The sequence below is a fragment of the Somniosus microcephalus genome, unplaced genomic scaffold (genome assembly GCF_052327205.1).
Source record: "Somniosus microcephalus isolate GS21.2 unplaced genomic scaffold, FLI_Smic_1.0 unresolved_chr3, whole genome shotgun sequence".
Taxonomy (NCBI): Eukaryota; Metazoa; Chordata; class Chondrichthyes; order Squaliformes; family Somniosidae; genus Somniosus; species Somniosus microcephalus.
Genome location: NW_028225181.1, coordinates 41429606 through 41452552, shown reverse-complemented (window position 1 = coordinate 41452552; position 22947 = coordinate 41429606). Strand labels below are relative to the sequence as shown.

At 47.5% G+C, this 22947-nt stretch overlaps 1 pseudogene; it reads left to right on the top strand.

Annotated features, from left to right (window-relative positions):
* The window catches only part of LOC147091384 (uncharacterized), a 112937-nt pseudogene extending 107431 nt beyond the window's left edge, over positions 1 to 5506 (top strand).
* The last annotated feature ends 17441 nt before the right edge of the window (positions 5507 to 22947 follow it).

Sequence of the window (22947 nt, the reverse complement as noted above, 5' to 3'; positions counted from 1 at the left end):
CCCTCAGGCCAAGAATTTCATTCCCAGTGCCGCGTATATTGCAATGTTCCCGCCTTAGTCCAGTTTCATTCACAGAGTGGCATATATTAAACTGTTCCTACCTCAGGCCAGGAATTTCGTGCCCTGGCCAGCCTAGATTACACACCTCCCGCCTCACCCCAAGAAATGTATCCCAGTGCCTGTAGGTGTACACTGCTCCCGCCTCAATCCAGGAATTTGATTCCCAGGCCGACTAGATGACACTGCTCCCGCCTCAGTTCCGTGGTTTCATTCCTTGGGCTGCCTAGGTTACATTGCTCCCGCCACAATCCTAGAATTTCATTCCCACGATCACCAAGTGTGCAGTGCTCCCACCTCAGTACAGGTATTCCATTCCTAGCGAGGCCTACCTTGCAGTGCTCCCACCTCAGTACAAATATTTCCTTCCAGGAAGGCCTAGATTAGTCTACTCCCGCCTCAGTCCACGAATTCCATTCCCATGCCACATACATACAATGCTCCTCCCTCAGTCCAGGGATATCATATCCAAGGACATCTAGATTCAACTGCACCCGCCTCCAGTCATGAATTTCGCAACCAGGGACAAGTAGATTAGGCTGCTCCCATCTCAATCCAGGAAATTCAATCCAACAGCGTATTGATTACACTGCTCCCGCCTCAGCTCAGGAATTTCATTCCCAGGTACACCTAAATTAATCTGCGCCCAACTTATTCCAAGGATCCTATTCCCAGGGTCACCGAGATTACACTGCTCCTCTCCCAGTGCAGCAATTTAATTCCCAGGGCAGGCTAGATTGGAATGGTCCTGCCTCAGCTCAGTAATTTCATTCCATGGACCGCCAATATTAACTTGCTCCCACCTCAGTCCAAGCATTTCCGTCCAGGGATCTCTCAGTTCAGGAATTCCATCCCCAGTGCTGCCAGGGTTACACTTATCCCGCCTCAGTCCAGGAATTGCTTTCTTTCCCAGGGCAGACCAGATTACACTGCTCCAGTCTCAAAACGGGAATATTAGTCCCACGGCAGGCTAGATTAAACTGCCTCAGGCCTCAGTCCAGGAAATTCAATTCTAGGGGCGACCACATTGCTTCAATCCATCGATTTCATTCCCAGGGCTGCCGAGCTTTCACTTCTCCCACCTCAGTCCAGGAATTGCATTCGGAGGTCAGCGTGTATTACACTGCATCCCGCCTCAGGCCAGGAATTTAATTCTCAGGCTCAACTGGATTGCACTGCTCCCGCCTCAGTCCAGGAATTGCATTCGGAGGACAGCGTGTATTACACTGCTCCCGCCTCAGGCCAGGAATGTAATTCCTCGATCTTCCTAGATTACACTGCTCCCACCTCAGTAGAAAAATGTAATTTCAGGGTGATCTAGCTTACAACGCTACTGCCTCATTCCTGGAATTAAATTCCATAGATGGCGTATTTGTCACTGCTCCCACCTCATTCCAGGAAAAGCTTTCCCGGGGCCATGTCGATAACATTGCTTCTCCCTCACTCCAGCAATTGAAATTCCAGTGCGTAGTAGATTACACTGCCCTCGTTTCAGCCTAGGACATTCACTTCGTGGACCGCCTCGATTTCACTGCTCCCGCCTCAATTCATTACTTTGTTTCCTACAGCCGCCTAGATTACATTGCTACAAAAGCAAAATGCTGCGGATGTTGGAAGTGTGAAATATAAACAGAAAATGCTGGAAATACTCAGCAAGTCAGGTCAAGCAGCTGAAGAGAGCAAAAGAGTCAACGTTTCATGTCGATCAAACTTCATTAATCGAGGTTCACAAAAAATGGCTTTATTTGGTCCTGGGATTTGGGCGTCGCTGGCATTCCAGCCTTTATTGCCCTGCACTAACTGCCAGTAAGAAGGTGGTGCTGAGCCGCCTGCTTGTACCGCTGCAGTCCGTGTGGTGATGGTACCCCCACAGTGCTTTTACTGAGGGAGTTCCAGGATTTAGACCCAGCGGCAATGAAGGAACGGAAATATACTTCTAAGTTAGGATACTGTTTCATTGGAGGGGAAGTTGGAGCTGGTGGTGATGCCATGCGCCTGCTGTCCTTGGCTCTCTAGGTGGAAGATGTCGCGGATTTGGGGGGTGCTGCCGATGAAGCCTTGGCGAGTTGCTGCAGTGCATCTTGTAGATGGTACACACTGCAGCCACGGTACTCCGGTGGTGGAGGGAGTGAATGTTTAAGGTGTTGGATGGGGTGCCAATCAGGTGGGCTGCTTTGTCCTGGATGGTGTCTAGCTTCTGTAGAGTTGCTGCTCTCATCCAGGCAACTGGAGGTTATTCCATCACACTCCTTACTTGTGGCTTGTAGATGGAGGAAAGGCTTTGGGGAGTCAGGAGGTGAGACATTCGCCGCAGAATACCTAATCTCTGACCCGTTCTTCTTGCCACAGTATTTATATGGCTGGTTCATTTCAGTTTCTGGTCAATGGTGACCCCTAGGACGTTGATGATGGGAGATTCGACGATTGTTATGCCGATCAATTTAAATAGAAAGAAGGAATAGAAACAGCGGAGCAGGAGTAGGCCTTTCGGAATTTCGAGCCTACTCCGCCATTCAACATGATCATGGCTGATCGTTTACCTCAATACCATATTCCCGGTCTCTCCCCGTATCTGTTGATGCATTTTGTGTCTAGAAATCTATATATCTCCTTCTTAAATATATTCAGTGAGTTGGCCTCCACAGCCTTCTGTGGTAGATAATTCGACAGGTGCACTGCTCTCTGACTGAAGAAATGTCTCCTCACCTCAGGCCTAAATGTCCTACCCAGCATCCTAAGATAATGACCCCTCGTTCCAGACCCCCCAGCCAGGGTAAACATCCTCCCTGAATCCAGTCTGTCTAGCCCTGTCAGAATTTTACAAGTTTCAATGAGATCCCCTCTCATTCTTCTAAACTCTAGTGAATAAAGGAGTAGTCGACCAAATCTCTCTTCATAAGTCAGTCCTGCCATCCCAGGAATCAGTCTGTTGAACATTCGCTGCACTCCCTCTATTCCTAGTATATTCTTACCTACGTAAGGAAAAGAAAACTGCACTCAGTACTCCAGGTGTGGTCTAAACAAGGCCCTGTATAACTGTTGTAAATCATCATTGCGCCTGTACTCAAATCCTGCAATGAAGGCCAACATACCATTTGCCTTCCTTACAGCTTGCTGCACCTGCATGTTTGCCTTCAGTGACTGGTGTACATGGACAGCCAGGTCCCTAAGTACATCAGCATTTTCCAATCTATCACCATTTAAATAATACCCTGCCTTTATAATTTCCCTACTGAAGTGGATAACATCACATTTATCCACGTTATACTGCATCTGCCAAGTATTTCCCACTCACTCAACTTGTATAATTCACCTTGAAGCCTCTTTGCATCCTCCTCACAACTCACAATCCCAATTAGATTCATGTCGTTAGCGAACCTGGAAATATTACATTTGTTTCCCTCATCCAAATAATTGATACATACATTGTGAATTGCTGAGGCCCAAGCACTGATCCCTGTGGTACCCCACTAGTCACCGCCTGCCACACCAAAAAAGACCCATTTAATCCTACTCTCTGTTTCCTCTCTGTTAACCAATTTTCAATCCATGCCATTATATTACCCCCATCACGTGTGCTTTAATTTTGCACACTGACCCCCTATGTGGAACTATATCAAATGCCTTCTGAAAATCCAGATACACCACAGCCACTGGTTCTCCCTTATCTATTCTAGCAGTTACATCCTTAAAAATTTCTAATCCCGTTGATATTTTCTAAGTGTCCTGTTATCACATCCTTTATATTAGACTCTAGCATTTCCCCTAATACTGATGTTCGGCTAACTGGTCTTTAGTTCACTGTTATCTCTCTCCCTCCATTTTTAAATACTGGTGTTACTTTTGCCACCCTCCAGTCTGCATGAACTGTTCCATAATCTATAGAATTTTGGAAGATGACAATCAATGCATCCACTATTTCCATGACTACCTCTTCTAGTACTCTGGAATGCAGATTATCAGACACTGGGGATTTATCAGCTTTCAGTCCCATTAATTTCTCCAGCACTATTTGTTATGAATACTATTTTCCTTTAAATCATCCTTCTCACTAGAATCTTGTGTCCTCTTCCGTGAAGACAGAACCAAAGTATTTGTTTAATTGCTCGGCCATTTCCTTGTTCACCATTATAAATTCTCCAATTTCTGACTCTAAGTTTCCTTTATTTCAATAATCTTTTTCTTTCTACATACTTGTAGAAGATTTTACAGTCTGCTTTTATGATTCTTGCAAGTTTACTCTCACACTCTATTTTTCCCCGCTTAATCAATCTCTTGGTCCATTTTTGCTGAAGTCCAAATTGCTCCCAATACTCAGGCTTGCTTTTACTTCTGGCAACTTTTTATGACTCCACTTTGGATCTAATACTATCCTTAATTTATTTTGTTAGCCATGGTTGGGCCGCTTTTCCTTTTGTGTTTTTGCACCAGAAAGGAATGTATAACTGTTGCAATTCATGCTTTTGTTCCTTAAATGTTAGGAATTGCCTATCCACTGTCACGCCTTTTAATGAAGTTTCCGAATCTATCATATCTATCATATCGTAGCTTCCTTTTCTTAGGTATAGGATACTAGTTTCGGATTGGACATCTTCACTTTCCATCTTATTGAAGAATTCTATCATGTTATGATCACTCTTCCCTAAAGGACCCCGCAAAACAACATTATTAATTAACCCCTTCTCATTACTTAATATTTTTCTAGGATAGCCTGTTCCCTAGTTGGCTCCTCAACGTACTGGTCTGAATAACCATCTCGTTCACACTCCAGGAATCCATCCTCCACAGTATTTTTGCTAATTTGGTTTTGCCAGTCTCTATGTATATTAAAGTCACCCATGATTACTACAGTAGCCTTGTTACAGGCATCTATAATTTCCTGTTTGATGCCAACCCCTACATTACCACTACTGTTTGTATGCCGAAAGAAAGCTCCCACAAATGCTTTCTGCCCTTTGGTGCTTCTTAGCTCCACCCAGACTGATTCTACATCTTGATTTTATGAGCCAATATCCTTTCTCCCGATTGCTCTGCTTTCATCCTTTACTAACAACGCCACCCCACCTCCTTTTCCTTTTTGCCAGTCCTCCCTAAATATCGGATATTCAGCTCCCTGTTGGTCTTAGTCACCCTGCAGCCTTGTCTCCATAATCGCAATGATATCATATCCGTTTACATGCATTTGCTTGGTTAATTCGTTTAACTTATTACGAATGCTTCATGCATTTAGATGCAAATCCGTAAGATTTGTCTTTTTTAACATTTTTGGACATCTCACAATTTTTTTGTACGAAGGCCCTATTTGTCTTATTAACATTTTTCTTACCCAGACCTATTTGTTAGTGCACTCTTTTGTATGTATGCTCTGTCCCTTCCTGATACAAACTGGTTAACCTTACCCCATCACTTTCGTGCAATGCTTCCTTGTCTTTTCTCTTTAGCTTTCTAGAGGGGCGGTGCTAAGACTCTCATTTGTTGGAGATAGTCATTGCCTGGTACTTGCGTGGCAGAAATGATACCTGTCAATTATCAGCCCAGGTCTTGTTGCATGTGGGCATGGACTGCTACTTTATCTGAGGAGTTGTGAACGATACTCGACACTGTGCAGCCATCAGCGAACATCCTTATTTATAAACTTATATTGACGTAACAGCTGAAGATGGTTTGGCCTAGGATACTGCCATGATCAAACCCGCAGTGATGTCTTGGATTGACCTCCAACGACCAGACCCTTAATCCATTGTGCTAGTTATGAGTCCAGCCAGTGGAGAATTTTCTCCCAGAATCCCACTGACTTCACGTTTACTACAGCTCCTTGATGCCACACTCGGTCAAATGCGACCTTAATGTCAAGGGCAGTCACTCTCACCTCACTTCTGGAATTTAGCTCCTTTGTCCACATTTGGACATTGGCTGAAACGAGGCCGGAAGCCGAGTGGTCCTTGCAGAACTAAAACTGAGCATCAGTGAGCAGGTTATTGGTGAGTAAGTGTCACTTTATAGGATGATCGATGAGACCTTCAATCACTTTGCTGATGATTGAGAATAGACATTTGCCGGTTTGGATTTGTCATGCTTTTTATGGACCTGAAATACCTGGGCAGTTTTCCACATTGTCGGGTAGCTGCCAGTGTTGTAAGTTGCGGTAGCCAGATAGAGAGAGATACGGTGCGGGATAGACAGAGAGCAGCTTCTCGGGGACGGCGGGAGAGACAGACTGATGGGGGTGAGAGATGGATGGAGACAGATTAGGCGACCATAGATGGTAGGTGACACAGAGAGAAAGATGGAGGAAGCAGACAGGAGGAGGCAGAAGTGAGGGACAGATGGAAGTAAGACAAAGAGAGACTGAAGAGACTGACGGGGAGACAGAAATAGATTAGACTGGATTGAGACAGAATGAGATTTACAGATGGAGCGTCAGACGGGGAGACAGACGAACTGCCAGGCGGTGGCTTGACAGAACGAGAGACAGACTGATGGTGGGCAGAAAGACGACACGTGAGACAGAGGGAGAGACAGAAAGAGACAGACGGTGCAGACAGTCGTGGAAGATCATGGCTGATCATCCAAATTCAGTACCCTGTCCCTGACTTCTCTCCATATCCATTGGTCCCTTTAGCCTTAAGAAATATATCTAACTCCTTCTTGAATATATTTAATGAATTGGCCTCTACTGCCATCTGCTGTAGAGAATTCCACAGGTTCTTCAATTCTTGGTGATGAAAATCCACCTGATCTCTGTCTTAAATGGCTTACCCCTTTTCTTTAGACTATGATCCTGGTTCTGGGCTCCCCGACCTTCAGGAACATCCTTCCTGAATCTAGGCTATCAAGTCCAGCAGAATTTTATAAGTTAAAATGAGATCCCCTCTCATTCTTCTAAACTCCAGCGAGTAAATGACCAATCGACCCATTCTCTCCTCATACGTCATTACTGCCATCCCAGGTATCAGCCTGGTGAATCTTCGCTGCAATCCCTCCATGGCAAGAACATCCTTCCTCAGATAAGGGGACCAAAACTGCACACAATACTCAAAATGTGGTCTCACCAAGGCCCTGTACAACTGCAGCAAGACATCCTTGTTCCTGTACTCAAACCCCCTCGCTACAAAGGCCAACATACCATTTGCCTCCTTAACCGCCTGCTGCACCTGCATGCTTATATTCAGCGACTGATGCACAAAGACACCCAGGTCTCGTCGCAATTCCCCTTCTTCCAATCTATTGCCATTCAGATAATAATCTGCCTTCCTCTTTTTGACACCAAAGTGGATAACCTCGTATTTATCCACGTTATATTGCATCTGCCATGCTTCTGCCCAATCACCCAACCTGTACCATTCACACTGGAGTTTCTCTGCATCCTCCTCACAGCACACACGCCCACCCAGCTTTGTGCCTTCTGCAAACTTGGACATATTACATCTACTTCCCTTGTCTAGATCATTAATATATACTGTGAATAGCTGGTGCCCAAGGACCGATCCCTGCGGTACCCCACTAGTCACTGCCTGCCACTCCGAAAAAGACCCGTTTATTCCAATTCTTTGCTTTCTGTCTGCAACCCAATTCTCTATCCAAGTCAATACCTTGCCCCCAATCCCATGTGCCTTAACTTTACATGCCAATCTCTTATGCGGGACATAATCAAAAGCATTTTGAAATTCCAAATACACCATATCCACTGGTTCTCCCTTATCTATTTTACCAGATACATCCTCAAAAAATTCTAGGAGATTAGTCAAGCAAGATTTATCTTTTGTAAATCCATGTTGACTTTGTCCGATCCTGTCACTGTTTTCCAAGTGCTCTGCTATTACATCTTTTATAATGGACTCTAGCATTTTCCCCACTACCGATATCAGGCTTACTGATCTATGATTCCCTATTTTCTCTCCACCACCTTTTTTGCACAGTGCGGTAACATTAGCTACCCTCCAATCCATGGGTACTGTTCCAGAGTCTATCGAATTTTGGAAGATGACCAGCAATGCATCTGTTGTCCCTAGGGCCACTTCCTTAATTACCCTAGGATGTAGATTATCAGGCCCTGGGGATTTATCGGCCTTCAATCCCGTCAATGTCCCTAACACCATTTCCCTACAAATACTGATTTCTTTCAGTTCCTCCCTTTCATTAGACCCGATGTTCCCCGAGATCATTGGGAGGTTATTTGTGTCTTCCTTTGTGAAGACAGAACCAAAGTATGTATTTAATTGGTCTGCCATTTCTTTGATCCCCATTATAAATTCCCCTGATTCTGACTGCAAGGGATCTACGCTTGACTTCACCAATCTTTTTCTCTTCACATATCTATAAAAGCTTTTGCAGTCAGTTTTTATGTTCCAAGCAAGCTTACTCTCATACTCTATTTCCCTTCTTAATTAATCCATTTGTCCTCCTAAGTTGAATGCTATTCTGCTCCCAATCCTCAGGTTTACTGCTTTTTCTGGCCAATTTATATGTCCACTCCTTGGATCTTATGCAATCCCTAACTTTCCTTGTTAGCCACGGTTGAGTCACCTTTTTTGTTTTCTTTTTATGCCAAACTGGGATGAACAAATTCTGTAGTTCTTCCATGCGATCCTTGAATGTTTGCCATTGTCTATCCAACGTCAACCCTTTAAGTGACATTCTCCAATCAAGCCTACCCAACTCACGCCAGATGCCATCGTAGTTTCCTTTATTTAAATTTAGGACCCTAGTCTCTGAGTCAACTATTTCGCTCCCCATCTTAATGAAGAATTCTATCATATTAAGATCGGTCCGACCCAGGGGCCTCGCAAAACAAGATTGCTAATTAATCCATTCTCATTACATAATACCCAGTCTAAATGGCCTGATCTCTATGTGGTTCCACGACATATTGGTCCAGGAAACCATCCCGTATACAATCCAGGAATTCCTCCTCCACAGTATTGTTACTAATTTGGTTAGACAAGTCCATATGTAGGTTAAATTCAACCATGATAACTGCTGTGCCTTTATTGCACGCTTCTCTAATTTCCATTTTAATGCCATCCCCAACATCTGCATTACTGTTTGGAGGTCTATATAACACTCCCGCTAACGTTTTCTGCCCCTTGGTATTTCTCAGTTCTACCCATACAGATTGCACATGATCAGAGCTAATATCCTTCCTTACAATTGTGTTGATCCCTCTTTAACCAGCAATGCTACCCCACCTCCTTTTCCTTTTTGCCTATCTTTCTTGAATATTGAATACCCCTGGATGTTGAGTTCCCAACCTTGGCCACCCTGGAGCCATGTTTCCGTAATCCCAATCATATCATATTCATTTACCTCTATTTGCGCAGCTAATTCATCCACCTTATTACGAATGCTCCTCACATTAAGACATGAAGCATTCAGGCTTGTTTTTTTAAGCTCTTAGACCTTTGAGAATTATTATTTACTGTGGCCATGTTTGATTTAAACCCTTGATTTCTCTTGCCTGACACTTTTGTTTTTCTCCTTCCTGTCTTTTGCTTCTATCCTTGTTTCCTTTTCCTCTGTCTCCCTGCTCAGGTTCCCAACCCCCTGCCATTTTATTTTAAACCCTCCCCCAGAGCACTAGCAAACAATCCCCCTAGGACATCGGTCCAGGCCCTGCCCAGGTGCAAACCGTCTGGTTTGAACTGGTCCCACCTCCCCCAGAACCTCTTCCAATGTCCCAGGAATTAGAATCCCTCCCCATTGCACCATTCATCTAGCCATGTATTCGTCTGAAATAGCCTTCTATTTATACTCTGACTAGCACGTGGCACTGGTAGCGATCCTGAGATTACTACCTTTGAGGTCCTATTTTTTAATTTACATCCTAACACCCTATATACAGCTTTTAGGAACTCATCCCGTTTTTAACCTATATCTTTGGTACCTAAATGCACCACAACAACTGGCTGTTCACCCTCCCCTTACAAAATGTTCTGCAGCGCTCTGAGATATCCTTGACCCTTGCACCAGGGAGGCAACACACCATCCTGGAGTCTCGTTTGCGGCCGCAGAATCGCCTATCTATTCCCCTTACAATAGAATCCAATAATACTATAGCTCTACCCCTCTTTTTTCCTCCCGTCCTGTGCAGCAGAACCACCCCTGGTGCCAGGAAGTAGGCTGCTGCTGCTTTCCCCTGATAAGCCACCCCCCTCAACAGTATAAGAAGTGGTATATCTGTTTGAGAGGGGGATGTCCACAGGGGACTCCTGCACTACCTGCCTGTGCCTACTACTCTGCCTGCTGGTCACCCATTCCCTTTCTGCCTGTGCAACCTTTACCTGCAGTGTGACCAACCGATTAAACATGATATCCTCGACGTCCTCAGCATCATGAATGCTTCAGTATCTATACCAGAAACGCTGTTTACGGAGGTCATGGTCCATCATCAAAGACCCTACCCACCCCAGCCACAGTCTGTTCGCCCTCCTGCCATCTGGGAGAGGCTACAGAAGCATTCGCACCCGTATGACCAGATTTAGGAACAGCTTCTTTCCCAGGGCTATCATCCTACTGAACTCCTCAAATAAACTCTAAAGCCTGCACATCTGCCAATGCACTTTATTATGGTTATGTTTATGTTAATGTATTACAAGCCAAATGTATGTTGAATGTTTAAATGTCTTAATCTAAATGTACACTCTCGGGAGCCACAAGCCTGCATTTCTTTGTACTGCACTTGTGCACTAACAATGACAATAAAGTTGATTATTATTATTATTATTAGTATCACAGCTCCAGCGCCGCAATGCGGTCTGCCAATATTTGCAGCTGGATACACTTCCTGCACACATCGTCGTCAGTGACACAGGTAGTGCCCCTGATTTCCCACATAGTGCAGGAGGAGCATACCACGGGGCCGAGCTCTCCTGCCATGACTTACCATTTAATTAATTCAAATTAAACTAAAACAAATCAATACCACCATTTACATTACAGTTAAATGATATGCTTAAGGGCCCTGGTTTACCAGCAGTCCCCGTTACATCACAGAGAGCTTAGAAACTATAAACCACAGAGTTTAAGTTTGGAAAAAAGGAGAAAGAGAGCAATACTCACGAATAAATCCCTTACCTGCTCTCTGCTGATGTCACACTGCGATTACTTTTTACTTCTCTCTCTCCCGCTCTGAGATTGGTAAGCCTACCTGCTGTTGCCGCCTACTGCAGTTGTTCCACCACCGCCGCTTCACCCAGGCCCGCTGCCGCTGTGGGGCCTAGCTGCTGCTGCCACCTCTTTTAACCTCGCTCTGCCACCGCCGCTTCACTCAGGCCCGCTGCCGCTGTGGGGCCTACCTGCTGCTGCCACTGCATTTAACCTCGCTCCACCACCGCCGCTTCACCCAGGTCTGCTGCCACTGTGGGGCCTAGCAGCGGCTGCCGCCGCTTTTAACCTCGCTCCGCCGCCACCACTTTACCTAGCTCCGCCGCTGCTGTGGGGCCTACCTGCTGCTGCCACTGCATTTAATCTCACTCCACCACCACCGCTTCACCCAGGTCCACCGCTGCTGTGGGGCCTACCTGCTGCTGCCGCCACTTTTAACCTCCCTCTGCCGCCGCCACTTCACCCGGGTCCGCCACCGCTGAAGGATGGAGACCGATGGGAGACAGATGTGGGGAGACACAGAGAGAGAGACAGACGGGTGGAGACAGTGAGTGAAGCAAAGGATGGGGTCAGAGATGGGGTGAGACAGAGTGAGAGGCAGAGATGCAGAGGAGAAAGAGAGAGTGAGACAGACAAAGGAGACAGGCGGGGAAACAGAAGGGGGAAACCTGATGGCGAAGACCAATAGAGATAGAACGAAAACTGTGGTGACAGATGGTTGCGAGAGAGCCGCGAAAATAGATGGGGGGGACATAGATGCAGGGAAACTGTCGTGGGGAAGCAGGTGGTAGACAATGAGAGACAGAGAGAGTCCGGCTGGGGTAGACAGACATGGAGATACAGAGAGATATACAGACAGGGGAAACTGACAGGGTGGAGACAGACAAGGAGGAAAGGTGGGGAGTCAGATAGAGAGTGAGACAGACAGTAATAGAGAGACAGGGACGAGACAGGTTGTGCATGACACAGGGACAGGCCGATGAGGGGGGCAGAAAGGAAAGACAGGCTTAAGTGGGACAGAGAGGGAGAGAGAAGTGAAACAGATCAGTTAGAAAGAGATCATATGGGCTTGAAACAGAAAGAGAGAAACAGATGGGGAGACAGACAGGGGAGACAAAAAGGGCAGACAGCCGTTGGGGGGACATAAGGAGAGATTGACCGGCAGGGGAGACAAATGGTGGGCAGACAGACGGGGTGAGACAGAGAGAGAGAGACAGACAGAGGGAGGCACACAGACAGACAGAGCGACAGAGAGAGAGAGAGAGACGTGGTGAGACAGATGCGGGAGAGAACAAGATAGAGAAAGAGATAGAGAGACAGGGAGACAGATGGGGAAGACAGATGGTGTGGTGACAGAAGGAGTGATTGACCGGCAGGGGAGAATGATGGTGGGCAGACATTAGGGGTGAGACAGAGAGAGTGAGAGAGAGAGACAGAGTGAGACAAATGGGGCAAACAGACGACAGAGAGAGGCAGACTGACAGAGAGACAGGCAGACAGAGAGACGTGGTGAGACAGATGCGGGAGAGAAAGAGAAAGAGTTAGACAGACGTGGATACAGACATGGGAGACAAACTGTGATGGGACAGAAGGAGAGACAGACCAGTGGTGGAGCCTAATGGGGTGAGAGAGCAAGAGAGACAGATGGGGTGGAGAGAGAGAGCAAGACAGAGAGACATAAAGGAGTGATAGAGAGATGAAGACAGAGAAAGAGAGACAGAAGCAGAAGCGAGAGAGAGGGAATCCTAGAGACAGACGGCGTAGAATGATGGGGGAGAGAGAAAGAGAACAGACGGGGTTGAGACAGAGAGAGAGAGACGGACGTGGTGGGACAGACGCCGGAGAGACAGAGAGTCTAGTGAGACAGTCTGCGGAGACAGAGCGAGAGAGACATACAGGATAACAGAGCGAGTGACAGACATCGAGGATAAGGACGGCCAGAGAGACTGCTGGTGGGAAACACAGAGAGAGAGAGACAGGTACGGAGAAAGATGGGAAAGACAGACAGGGAAATGCAGAGAGAGAGAGAGAGAGAGGCAAATGCGGGAGACAAAGAAAGAGACAGATGGGACAAAACAGATGGGGAGACATACAGAGAGATACAGAGAGCGGGGACACTGATGGGGGAGATAGGGCAAACAGACAGGCAGACGAGGAAAGAGCAAGATATTCAGACAGCTCCTATACAGACCCATAGAATAACTATCACAGAATCAGACAGCTCCTAGGCAGACACAGATTGCTACATTAACAGACTCAGACAGCGCTTACACGGACCCAGGGAGCCCCTACATAAACCTGATAAGGTCCTACAGAGAGAGAGAGAGCTCCTACAGAGCTCCAGACAATTCCTGCACAGTCCCTGAGAGCTGCTACACAGAACTAGACAGCTACCGTCAAAATCCCAAACAACTCTTATACAGGCAAAGAAAGCTGATATAAAGCGTCAGACAGCCCCTGCACAAACCCGGTAATATCTTACACAGACAGAGGGTGCTGCGACGCAGCCCCAGACAGCTCCAACACAGATGCTGAGAGCTAAAGTTACAGACCCAGAGAGGTCTTACACAGACCAAGACAGCTCTTATGCAGACTCAGACAGACCCTTCACAAACCCGGTAACCTCCTACACAGAGAGGGGTTTCCTACACAGACGCAGACATCTCCTACATTGAACCAGCCTGCTCCTACGAATTCACATGCAGCTCATTTTCGAGATCCAGAAACCTCCGACACAAAGTCAGAAAACTCCTACAGAGACACAGACAACTGCTGCACAAATGCACTCTGCTAGTATACTGAGAGAGGAAGCTGCAACACAGACAGAGGCACTTCTGCACAGACCCAGGGAGCACCTGTACTGAAGCAGGTCCTCCTACACAGACAAAGGAGGGATAGACAGGGGCCCAGACAGTTCCTGGAAAGGGTCAGACTGCTCCGTTCACAAACTTAGACAGCTCACTTTTACTAAAAACAGGCAGCTCCCACAAATGTCAAGCATCACCTACACAGATCCAGCAACTGCTACACTTAATCAGATATGTCCTACAGAAATGCTGACTGCTCAGACACAGACCCAGACAGGTCCGACACAGAAAAAGGGACCTGCTACAACAAGACAGCTACTTTCACAGACACTGGTTGCATGTACACCTACTATAGTAATCTGGGATGTTATTATTAAGGTTATCCACCAGGTGGTGCTGTAGGCAATGCTGCTACTAAGGCCAGAGGTTTGCTTCCTGTATAGGTCAGCACAAGGTGGAATGCCAGGATGCTGAAGCAGGCTGTCTGTAAATTTGTTTCCCAGTTGTTAATAAAGTACTCGTGTTAATTCTAACATCTAGCCTCTTTGAGTTCCTTGTTCCACTTTCTGGATTTATCACATTTGGCGACGAGGCAACCAAAGGACCCTGCATAAAGAAGAAAAGTCTGCCGGGACATTTAAACAACAAGATCACGAGCTAAAGTTAGCTACAAGCTGGAAGAGAGCATGGCTGCCACGGTAGTGTAAGATTCGCAAAATTGAATATTGTATTATAAGGGTCGAATGGCAGAAGAGGCCTTGATTTTAAAGACTGTTTTAAAAGAAGCCCAGAAAAAGGAGCATTCAAAATGACCGCCAGACGTGACCAACTTATTGGGACATTTACGAATGGTTTCTGCAGTCCTCAGACAGCTTTGTGGATTCAACCCACAGTAAGTTCTGGAAGCCGTTTCTGAGAAAACAAAACCAGACATGAACACATATACATATAGATTGGATGCAGATCCAACCAGATTGGCCTGTAGATAAAGGCCATCTAAATATTTACCCAGACAAAGGAAAACAGCTACACATTCATGAGAAGAGCATCAAGGACCCATTAATGACATCAACAGGACATTACAAACAATTAAAATCATTCCAGACCACAGATGGACCTTTACCGGCCGTCCCGAATGTATTTTAAATATTATAACTACCCCGTTGTGCAACCAGCCCGCCAAAATTTAAACAAAAGACTAACCTGATTTAGTGGGAGATAAGGTCTCGATTGAGAAGTATAACTGGGAGACACCCGGGGTAGATAGAAAAAAAGAAAGAGAGAAAGAAGACATGTAGCTTCTGGAAATTGACAGAGAGGGGCTGCTTTGAAGAGATCAGCATGGCTCCATCATCGGAGAAGAAGAAGAAGAAAACAAGGCGGCCATCAAGTAGGTAGTCCGGACCCTGGCCCGCGGTAATCGTCGAGAGGTCATCGACCAACCCCGGACCGTTGAAGAGACAATTAAAACCTACAGAAGAAACCTTCTGAAATGGGGCCAGCCCGAAGCTCCTCTAACCGGAGTTGAGCACACAATCCCCGACCCCGCCGACATCCAGGCCAGCCAGAGTCCAGCCGTCCCCGACCTCCACCTCAGGAGAGAGGTGTGGCGCAGCTCGCTGGGGCTCCATGAACCACGTGGAGACAGGACGCCTGAAAGGATCAAAACGCAAGACTTCAAAATTCTATACGTTTCCAATTGGGCTGGTGAGCATGTTTCTGGCCCTTCGCAATCAGATCTAGATAGGATTAAGGGGGTGAGCATTTTGGGTATAATTAACATGAGTTGTTGTCCCTCGATGTTCCGTGTGTTTCCCCATTTCTTGATGACTTTTGTAAAGTATAAAATGCCTGTATCCATTGTAGCTAGTACTGTATTGTTATGATTTGTTTTTCCCTACCATGTACCGTCTTATTTGCATGCATTTGATTTGTTTTTCCTTATGCAATAAAATATCATTTTGTTTTCATTAAACCTGGTCTATAAGAGTATTCTCTACATTGTAGTTCCTGCACCTAAGTCCAGCGTCTAGAATCTAAGGGGCGAGTGGGTCGAACCACTCAAGGTTTTACTGTGCAAAAGTGAGAGAGAGAGAGAGGCCACTGAGAGAGAGAAACCTCTGTGACCTGCGAATCTCCAGAGAGAGAAAACCCCTTACAGAAAATGGCGAACGCGGCAGGACACTGGCAGCAGGATTTCAATGGTTTAGTCCCAGGTTTGAATGGGTGAAATGTTATGGATGAGAGGATAGTGGATTATGTCTTTGGCAAGGTAAATCTCACTAAGCAGTGGATTTCCGATCTCTTACTGGATAGACGTCCGGTGGACGCAGCCATCAGGTGGACAGAGAGCAAAGAGCATAAGAAGTCAGTGGAGAAGGCAGTGTGGCTGATGTGTTACAAGAAACAAGTCAAGATTCTGGACAAAGTCGTTGCAGCACAGGCAGCCAGGATCACAACCCAGGCAGCAGAGATAGAGGAAAAGGCCAATTGGTGGGGAAAAACTTATCACAGCGCTTCACGCGCTGAATCAGGAACGCCAAGTGGTAGCCAGCCAACATCAGGCTAGAATAAAGTATCTGGAACACCAGGTTACTGAGGCAAAGCTTCAGGAAGCGAGATCATGGGAGAAAAACGCCCGCCTCGCACAACAGCTAAGAGCACAGGAGGAGAGAGTCGTGGAGGTGAAGGCAGCTTACAAGCTGGCCCTCGAGCACGGGTTTGAGAGCACAGACCACGGCCCCTGACAAAAGACCATAGATGACCTGAGAACGGCCTTGGTTAAGGCAAAATGCATGGTGTGCCTCGTAAGCCAAAAAGCTAGTCAGATTGACTTTTTGCAGGAATCCAAACACCCGATTCCTTGCGGAGTAGTTGTGACACCAGCCACCGAACCCTCAGCCCCGCCGAGCTATAGTGAGGCTTGGCCAGAAAAGGAGGTCGTGGAAGAAAAGGTAGCCGAGGTGGAACAGGAGGAGGAACAGCCCCTGGTAGTGAAGCCGGAGCCGGCACCAATGTGTCCCACTCGGCACCAGAGGTTCGGTCCCAACGCCACAGATGGCACAAACGGACCCCTCGTGAACCATCTCTTGAGGCCTCACGGTGCCCAACAACTCAGAGCAATGATAAGCCATCTCCCAAAACTCACCGAGAAGGGAGATCCCTCAGTGCATTTCAGGGGGATAGAGGAGACAGCCGCCATCAATGATTGTGATGATCTTGAACAGGCAAAGATGCTGCTCTTCTCCCTGGATAGCACAATCCTTCAGTACCTCTCAGCAGGGAGCAAGAGGGGACAGAAAGAGTATGGGGAAATCAGGGATGAGATCCTGGAAGTTCTGGGAGTGGATGATGGTAGTCCGTTCCTCAGCGTGGGAGGGACTGTGCAGCTAACTGGAGAACCCCCGCGGGTATTTGCCAAAAGGCTGTGGCCAGTGTATCAGCGCAGCTGTCCTGGCATGCTGGAATGGGTCGCAATGAACGATGCCCAGCGCGTTGGTTGGTTGGTAACAGCTTCCCAGAGATACGGGCCCAAGCCAAATCCTGGTTTGACCCCCCAAGGTCCCGGTGTCACGGAGGAGACGGTGCTCCGCCAGCTCACCGTAGCTTACAAGAATTGCAGAGGTCAGGAGACACCTCCCTCTAAGGGAAATGTGCATGAGACAAAACACGCAGCCCCAAGTAAGAGGGAGTGGCATCAGGAGGGCAATCGCCCAGCCCAAGCCAAGCTCAATTGCTACGGGTGTGGGAAGGATGGGCATTGGCGCAAGGACTGTAAAAATCCGTGGAAGGATAATAAAGGGAAATCTCCCGCAGCCCAAACCCAAGCCCAGTCCGCCGCTCCAGCACCAGCCCAAACCCAAGCCGCAGCTCCTGTCCCAGCAAAGCGAGCTGGTGCAGCTATGGGTCCCGCTGCGGTAGAGTTGGTTTCAGAGACAATGCGGTCTCTTATGATCATGCAGGGGAAGATAGCAGTCTCCACCAGTCCTGCCATTCCCGCAACCCCGACAGTTGTACCCACATGATTAGAGCTGGCGCAGCCTGTCTATCTGTGTGCGCTGCAATATGATGTATGGAGGAGACCCCTCGTGGAGATGGAGGTAGAGCAGGAGAAGGGGACCTATCTGGTGGATACGGGGGCATCGTGTACCGTAATCCACACAGATAGCCCTACCACCTCACCTCTGTCCACCGGGGTTCCATATATGCTATCGGGCTTCACAGGTGAAGAACAGGCTGGCGCGTTCTCCTACCCTCTCTCCATTCATCTAGGATCACTCCGCACCACGTGGAAGTGTACCCTGATGAGGTGGGAAGGTGGGGGTGGAAAAGGAGTCCTTGGGTATGATTTCTTGGTAGCACACAGGATCCTCGTGGATCTAAGAAATAACTGTCTCTGGGGAATGGGTACGAGTGTGAAAGGGATAGAGGATGCCAAGGCCAACCCAATGACAGCACGGGTTGGCCAGCGGGAAGTAAAATTCCTGGGTCTGACCGTCCGCGCTGGGAGAGAGACACAAACCAGGATAGACGGGAATCGGTACAAGATCCACCGGTCCCTGCCAGTCACGTAATGAAGGTACCCCGGCATACTAAATGGTTTCACATCAAGCGGTGCAAACTGTTTAAGCCGGGTGCAAAAGAGCCAGAGACCGAAGCCAGGTCTGAGGGTAAAGTTCCTCAGCCTGAGGCGTGCCATAAGTCATAGACCACACAAGCTGGAACAGCAGCCTGCTTGAGGGGAGAAACTGTGCCGCCCACCTGGGAGGTTACCCCACTGGCCTGGGACTCGGACGAGGAGGAGCCTGAACAGCAAGGCCCCGCCCTCGACACGATTCTGGAGGAGGTGGAGTTGGAGGACGAAGGTCCCATCCTCGACTCAAGCGTGGGGGAGGTAGAAATTGGGGGCGGAGATCCTCCACCTGTATGGACAGGTGAGGAGGAGCCGTCCACCACAGACCCAAATCCCAAAGGGGTGGAGCCTGAGGGGAGGGAGCCAAAGCCCACAGTCGTGGAAGAGCCACGGGCTGTGAGAGCTGAAGTCCCACCCGAAGGTCCACTCGCCAAGGGAGCCTACCCATATCCCAAAGGGGCGGAGCCTGAGGGAAGGGAGCCGAAGCCAGCAGCCGTGAAAGTGCCACGGGCTATGAGGGCTAAAGTCCCAACCGAAGGTCCGCTTGCTAAGGGAGCCACGCCCAAAGTACCTCTTCACAGGTCAGCTCGTATGCCTCAGCCGGTAAAACCTTGGCCTGATTCCCCCGTTCTCAGTAAACGCCAAATTGGGAAATCCCTGACAAAACGCAGTCCCCAATTGACAGCAAAAGGCTGCGGGGAACCCAAGCCACAGGTCAATGCAGCCCCGCCACAAGGAGCGGCAAGCTGCAGTTCAATCAAGGATTAGGCAAGCCGCCCGGGGACGGGCGGCGCTGTACATAAGTTTAAGTTTTAGTTAAGTTTAAGGTGTGTACATATTAAAGTTGTTAAGTCTGTGTGTTCTAGTAATTGTTAATAAGAATCACTGCACACAGACCACAAGAATAAATTCAACAGGTCTTTACTAGTCGAAGGTCAGGCTGAACTGCCCAATAAATCATTACACAGCACTTATATACCGGTGTGGTCACCACCGGTATTACAGTATACAGCAGCCAAGATAAAGTAGTGCATCTCTTAAAATAGTTCTCTTAAAGGTGGAACGGTTACATACACCACAATCCTCCCTTTTTAGCTTAATAGTATATATTCCCCATTTAACATAACATAATAACATATATACACAACTTCATGTAAAAACAGTTCACAGATTCAGTCTCTGAGGAGGCCTCCTGATCCGAGATGGATAACGCCTTTCAGGGGTCTCTGGTTCTCGTTGCTGGGGTGACTCATCTAGTTGATCCCCTATGGATAGGACATCATCATCAGGTATATTCACTTCTGAGGTAGATGCTTCAGGTTCACTAACTTCCTCCACGGTTGTCTCTGTCGTAACCATGGGCTCGACCCTTGTTCTCGATCCCACCAGTTGGTCAGCATGACGTCGCATTACGTTTTCACCAACATCTACCATGTACATCAGGGGTCCTTATCTGGCCCGAATTGTTCCAGATTGCCATTTCACGTTTTTATAGTCCCTGGCTAACACCGGTTGTCCTATTTCAAAACTCTGAGTGGGCTTGTTATTGATATGTTGGAACTGTTTGTTTTCGACTTCCCTCCGCACATTTGGTTTTAACAAGTCCAACCTGGACCGCAACCTCCTGTTATAGAACATCATGGCAGGACTTTGGTTTGTTGTTGCATGGGTGGCGTTTCGATATGCCAGTAGGAAATTGTCCACCTTGTGTTGCAGTGGAATCTGATCTTCGCTCATGGCCTTTATTGCCTTTTTGGACGTCTGTACAAACCTCTCGGCCAGCCCATTCATAGTTGGATGATATGGGGCAGAGGAATAATGTTTCACCCCATTCTTCTTCAGGAATTTCTGGAATTCCTCTGACACGAACTGTGGTCCGTTGTCTGAACATATTTGCTCTGGCAATCCATTTCTTGCAAATATCGTTCTTAGCACCGCGATCGTCTTCTCCGAGGTAGTGGTAGTCATTTTAATCACTTCTGGCCATTTAGAATGTGCGTCCACCGCAATTAAAAACATGGAGTCCATGAATGGACCAGCAAAGTCAATATGAACACGTTGCCATGGGGTTGAAGGCCATTCCCATGGATGCAGCGGTGCAATTGGAGGTGCATTTTGGACTTTTTGGCACCCAGAGCAGCTTTTCGTCAGATCCTCTATCTGTTGGTCGATACCCGGCCACCACACATAAGCCCCAGCAAGGCTTTTCATCTTGACTCTCCCCAGATGACCTTCATGTAGTTCTTTTAGAACTCTCTCTCTTAACTTAGGAGGGATAATCACCCTTGTTCCATACATCAATGTTCCCTGACAGATGGACAGCTGTTCTCGTCTTGCTGAGAATGCCAGTAACAGTGGATCACCATGGGCTGGCCATCCCTTTACTGTCAATTCGTAGACCCAGGACAGTGTCGGGTCATTCCTAGTCTCCCTTTCAATATTGGCATTGGTGACAGGTAAACATTCGATGATGGTCGAGTGAAATAACTCCACCGGGTCAACCGTCGGTGTCTCCTCTTCAGTAGGTAGTGGCAGGCGCGACAGCCCATCAGCATTACCATGCTGCTTTGTACCTTTGAATTCTATCTGATATTGATGTGCCCCTAGGAAAAGGGACCATCTCTGGAGCCTCTGTGCTGTCATCACCGAAACACCCTTCTTAGGGTTAAAAATGGATACCAACGGCTGGTGGTCTGTCAGCAGTGTAAACTTCTGGCCCTGCAGGTAATAATTAAACTTCTTTACTCCCCACACAAGGCTGAGAGCCTCCCTATCTATGTGAGCATAGTTGCACTCAGTGGAGGTCAATGATCTGGATGCAAATGCGACTGGCCTTTCCAAGCCATTTGGCAACTTGTGTGAGAGTACTGCTCCAATACCATAAGGAGAAGCATCACAAGCTAAACGAATAGGTAGCGTTGGGTTGAAGTGAGCCAACACTTCCTCTGAGGTGATCAATGCCTTGCTTTTGCGAAAGGCCTTCTTACAGTCCTCGCTCCACTTCCATGGTACTTCTTTCTGCAAAAGAGCATTCAGCGGGTGCAGCACCGTGGATAGATTTGGCAGAAACTTATGGTAATAGTTAATCAACCCTAGGAACGACCTCAACTGGGATACATTTTCCGGAGCGGGAGCCTTCACAACAGCTTCGATCTTGTCAGGTGACTTGTGCAGCCCCTCCTGGTCAATGACATGACCACAGTACGAGATCCGTTTCTGAAAGAACTCACATTTCTGGCGATTAACTCGAAGTCCATATTCCTTCAATCTGGTGAGCACCAGTTACAAATTTGCAAGTTGTTCCTCATTGTCATCTCCTGTAATCAGGATATCGTCCAAGTAACATTGAGTGCTTGGAATTCCCTGTAATACCTGCTCCATGGCCCTCTGCCAAATTGCTGGAGACGAAGCCACTCCAAAAACCAGTCTATTATATCGATACAAGCCCCTGTGCATGTTGATTGTGAGATACTGGTGCGACTCTTCCTTAACTTCCATCTGTAAGTACGCTTGCGCCAGGTCTATCTTGGTGAAGTGTTTCCCGCCAGACAATGGGCCAGAAATTCACGAACGGGGCTTGCCGTGCGTGCAAGCCCCGTATATGCACTTACCCGATGCTCCTGCCGATCACCTCCAGGGACGCCTGGAATTCGTGTTTCAAAAAGAAGAATCCCGGGCAACGTATGACGTCACGCCGCCCAGGAGTGCAGCCAGCGCGAAGCCTGGAGCGCGCAGTGCAACTGAGACACGCCCCTTGAGGTCTCAGTTTCACAGGACACACCCCCAATGTTTCTGCCAAGCTGCTAAGCATTTTTACATGCAAAGCAGCAGTTTAAATAGGTTTTTGGAAGTTTTTTTAAGATTTTGGTAACTTTTATAAACTTTTAAAAATGTTTACATTATTTTGAAGAATCTGAAGTAGTTTTCAACAGAATTAAAGCAATTTAAAGACTTTTAAAAGCCCTAAAAGAATTTTTTTAATTCCATTTATTTATTTAGCAATGTCGTCGTCATACGTGTCTTCACACTCTTCCCTTTGGGGAACTGTATGAAGTGGTGGAAGGATTTATGGCCATGATTAACGCTCATTCCGTGACCGTAACCATCTTTGAACCAGCCATTCGGGCGGTTAGTCCTATGGCCGGAGGGTTTTACGGGCTCCCACAAGCTATACAAGGAGGGGGGGCCACCCACACCCACGGACGCAAATATCCCACTGGATGTCAAACCAGAATTTAGAGCCAGAGCTCCGACTCCACTTGCTGGGACTGTCTGGAGCGGGGTTCGAAACCCTACCCTGATCTGGCCCAGCGGCGGGAATCCTACCGCTATGCCAAAGGCCCAATC